The sequence below is a fragment of the Mycetomoellerius zeteki genome, unplaced genomic scaffold (assembly GCF_001594055.1).
Source record: "Mycetomoellerius zeteki isolate Tzet28-1 unplaced genomic scaffold, Tzet1.0 scaffold605, whole genome shotgun sequence".
Classification (NCBI taxonomy): domain Eukaryota; kingdom Metazoa; phylum Arthropoda; class Insecta; order Hymenoptera; family Formicidae; genus Mycetomoellerius; species Mycetomoellerius zeteki.
In genome coordinates, this window is record NW_017257616.1 from 71,967 (window position 1) to 77,132 (window position 5,166).

Genomic DNA, 5,166 nt, shown 5'->3' on the forward strand with positions numbered 1-5,166 from the left:
GCGCCCCGGCCAACGAATCCGACGCGACCCGCCGTTTCATAGATACCGAGCCGGGAAAGCATACCCGAGGTACCCAGCGCCCGTATCTTTTTCTTTTCTTTGTGAATAATTGTATGCGTACCTTCTGTATAAATCCTTGGCACTATATTAAAGCTATTTAGTTAAGTTGTTTAATCACTGTAAATACGTTCATTTCATTTAACCGCCTGCATAACTGCATCTCACCCCAACCTGCACGAACCTCTTTCTAGCCCCGCGCCGAGAGTCTCCGACGAGCTACGTCCGCGTATAGAAAGTTAGGTTGTTACCGACTAAGCGGGTTAGTGGCTAAGCCATGTAACAATCGTTATGTGTTTTCCAAAGCTCCTATGCAATGTGGAAATTGACATTTTTCATTGAAACCTTCGGAGACTGTAAGCCATCCAGCTTCCATATTAGGCTTTAAAACTAGGACACAGCACATTCCATATAACTTGATATGTTTCATGAATAATGTTGCTTACTGTTGTAATTCCCAACAGATATTGATATGACAAAGACGTCATACTATGACCGGATGCTAAAAATCTGAAACACCGAAAAGAAATTATGAAAAGTTTGAACCCAATATTTCTAAACTAAAGAAAGAATGTTTTTTTACAGAATTGTGAACAAAGCCGTATCTTTATAAGGTATATACAAACCTTAAAGTCAACGCTAATCATTCTGGTGTAGAGTTGATTCACGCACAACATATTGTTTATTGCTTATTGCTGGACCTACTAAGCACAACAATTCTTCAAATTCAATTGCAGACATGCGAAAATAATTTGTAAATTGTGGATTGTTTAAACGCAAAATAGGAAATATATCGCGTGATAAAATCCATGTGCTGCACGATTCTGATAAATATCAGCAATCCAGTATTTCTTTTTTTTTATATTTCTTCCTTTCATTTTCTTCAGTTGCGGCTATCATGGCAGTTGCTGCTATATCTTTTTTGGATTTCATGATTTTTAAAATTAACAATATTCACACATTCTACCATCCATTGAAAATGTTTCATCAATGGTGAACACATTTTTTCGTTTGCTACAACAAATCAGGTCTTCTTTTTCTTCTTCGACTCGTTAGATGTTACGGGTTTACATAAGGTTAAAAGTTCGCGCGTGAGCGTGCCATTGCACGCGCTAGTGTGTGCACGGATCTGGCGCTAGCAAGCGGCGCTACAGTCGTACCAACTGGCAATTTGAGCGGCGCTGCCATTTCAGACTTGTTCCGGTCCGTGCGTGCAGGGCAGTGCTGCCGGGTAAGTCCCACTTCCGTGAGGACGTTCTGCCATTTTCGAGTAGTATTTCTTTGAGATCGGACGTATGTGTCCGTGCAGGTTAAGTGCGCACAAAATTTTGCAACAAGTCGACGTCCCTGTTAGAACGTTGCAAGGTCGCAACCGAGGAGGCGAGGTGCATCCTCAGATCACCTTGACGGAGCCGACTGGCACAGGAAGACAGTGCTTGCCGGTCGGTGATCTGACGACTCTCGGTCCGCGTGCATGGGCGGCCATTGTTGCTTTACCGTTCATGTACTCAATGTGTATGTGTACCGGGGCTGGCAATGCGGGATGTACTGTAAGATTCGCAATTATATTCTTTAAAAAAAAACTCTTTATTATTATTCCAATACAATATTCACTTAAATTCTAACATTCACTTTTAGATGTGACTGGTTTAGCAGTGCTCGGTCGACTGACTTCTTCGTTCAAGAGTTCTCTATTTTAAAGGTTTTCGAATAACTTCTAGAAAATTCGAGTTAGAAAGTCTTACTTCTATTCTTATCCTAAGGGGCCCTTGTCCATAAGTAAATGGTCAAGGGTTACAAAAAGTGGAACAAAAAAAAAAGAAAAGAAAAGAAAGAAAGAAAGAAAAAAAAACTTATTTCTAACGCTTTGTTATCCTAAGGTTAAATTCTAAGGTTGATATATGGACAATGTTCACACCTCCCTCCTTATATAAAAATTTGATGTATATTCAAATTTTATTTCTAACTAAACGTCTTAGTACTTCTGAATCTAACATATCTAACTCGTGGCTAGTAGATGGTGCGTGAGCAGTATAATGTTGTGTTGGAGCACGATTTCCAAAACTACATTGGTTATAACAATTTCCGAATAATTGCTTAAGTAAACTAATTATACTTGAAAAGAGACCGATTTTATAAAGAAACATAAACAGGACAGAGCCGAGGGCTATATATCCTGCTATATGAAGATAGTACATAAATCTTTCCATCCAGGTGGTAGTTCTTTTATGTTCCGCAATTCGATCTGCTAAATCGTTCAACTCATTTAGACTTTTTCCCAAAGTCTGTAAATGTTCTGGATTAATGTGAACTTCTGTTATTGGATCTAATGGTATGTCGGTTAATTTGCGCTCTATAAATGTCTCATTAATAGTATTTTGATCTATTAAACGGATAGTTTTATGAACTTCAATCTTGTCTTGGAGCAAATTTTCGGGTGTTAAGATTGCAGTACCGGAATTGCTGTACAATCCGATTCTAGATGGAGTATAAAATTTTGGTGCATTCGCACATGACGGGGTATTTTGTCAGAACAGAGTATATGTATAAGTTCTTCTCTTGGCGCAATTCCGATCCAGTCGTGATTTGTATGAAGTTGTATCCAGAGCGTATTTTGTATCTGCATATATAATATTTAGTCATGCATTTTCCAGTATCACGTTTCGTGATTATTTCTGTAAGACAATTATCTTTTATTCCTACTTTATAATCTGGATACGTTCGCTTTAATAACTGATATTGCCCGAGTCTTTTAACTGTATTTAATTCTAGCTCGCTAATTGGCATAAACGTGTTTCTAAAAGGATCTAATAAAATAAGCTTTTGAGTTGTGTCTATAATTGACTGTCTCAACCAGCCGTGTCTGGGAAGTGAGATTACTCTAGTTAACTCTAAATTTTTATTTTCTATTAAGGGAATTAAAAATTGGATAAGCAATCGTTTTTGCGTCAAAGCTACTGATATATCACTTATATCTATAAGAGTGGTATAATGTATTTCATCTATCGGTACAGGGAAATTGTCTATGTGTTTATGCTCCTTGAAAATGTTAAATAATTCTTTAGGCGATAAAACATATGGTTTGACAGTTCCGTGTCTTCCATCAACGATAAGTTCTTCTATTTTTCTAATATTATCCGTTAGTTTTTCTAACTCATCGTCCAAATTTAATAATGCCTCGTCTATCTGAATATTAGCTTCATTGGTTTTAGACAAATCTCTAATACGGTTAAATTGTTCGTTCAAATTTTTTATCGTTGCTGAAGCAGTCTCAATAGCTTTCCCACTGCCGGTTAAGGTTTTAAGTATAATACTAGTTTGATTCTTTACATACTGAACAATATTTTTCTGATCGGCATACAATTTATCTAATTCGTTGTTGTAATAACTCGCATCAGTGTTAGCTAAAGTTCCAAACAACGTTTTACTTATTTCTCCTACAAAGTCAAATAATCCGCGTTTAATTTTCGTCTTTCTTCGAAGTCCCGCCAAATGAAACACGTTGTCTAGATCGCCGGTTATTTCGGTGAGTCGCTTTAATCGTAAAGCAAGACGGTGTTTAGAGGAACAAGTCCAATTTTCTTCATTAAGTAACTTAAAAAATCCCCGATATAAATTCGTATACGCAACATTAAGTACATTATAATTTTGCTCTAAATTCGTTAAATCATAGCCTATCACTATTTTCCACTGTTCATGGTACAATTTAATTTTGCTTAACGTTTCGAGGTAAATGACTTCGTCGTTATCGAGTTGTTTAATGGTGTATTTTTCTATCCCTTTACTAAGGTGACTCTGGAGAACCAATAGAAGAATGATTGGAACAATTAATATCGAGCTCATCCTGTTCACCTGTAATAAAAGGTTTAATGTTACTTCTGTGATACTGTTTAATCTCTGTGTTTTCGCGAACATGATAAGTTATGAATCTGTCATGTCGAATCACAGGAAACGGACCTTTCCATTGAGGTTCGAATGATTTAGCATTGAAGTTCTTCACGAGTACCAGATCATTATTTTCTATTGGAGTATAGGATTTAGTAGGGAGATTAGAGTCTTGATAATCACGTATGTTTCTACGTGCCTCTTCTAATTTATTTTCATGCTGTATATGTAGATCGTCTATTTGTTTTTGGAGGAAAAATCTATCATCTTCTTCACTGAAGATGTGATTAGGTTCCCTGCCAAATTGTAACTCGTAGGGTGTGTATCCTGTATTTTTATTTACTGTACAATTATATGTGAGCATTGCCTGGGGTAGTATCATGTCCCATTGCTCTTGTTCTTTCATATAGTGTCTTATATATTCTGTAAGAATAATATGTGACCTTTCGTTTTTTCCGTTTGATTGAGGATGGTAAACTGATGTAAGCGTATGTTTGGTATGTAATTGATCGCAAAGTGTTTTGAATTCATTCGAAGTGAATTCTAGAACGTTATCTGATAGGAATTCTTTGGATTTGCCAAAATATCTAAGCCAAGAATACCACAATGCTCTAATAATTGACGCGGTCGATTTATCTACTATATAATAGGTTCTGTTAATATACTAGGTGTACAAATAAGTTTCCGGGTTTCACACATGGATGGCGCCAACGACACATGTAGTCGACATACATGTCTGAAGTTGTTTATTTTTTGTAGTTGCGACATCTAACGACAATAATCAATCATAATATTTCCAGTTTTGCGACGAAAAAAAATTTTTATGCAACAGTGAAAATGTCGGGTTTTGTGCTAAAAAAACAGCATTCGCGGGAAGTCTTGCTTTTCTGCTTTCACTAGGGCAAAAATGCAGCTGAAGCACATCGTTTGCTTGAGGAGGCTTACGGCGAACATGCACCATCGAAAACAACCTGTGAAGATTGGTTTAAACGCTTTAGAAGTGGCGATTTTGACACTGCGGACAAAGAGCGCTCCGGAAGACCGAAAACAATCGAGAACGCCGATCTGCAAGCGTTGTTGGATGAAGATGACACGCAAACTCAAAAACAACTTGCAGAGGTGTTAAACACGTCTCAACAAAGCATTTCCATACATTTACGGGCCATGGGAAAAGTTCAAAAGGAAGGAAAATGGGTGCCGCATGAATTGACTGAGAGACAGATG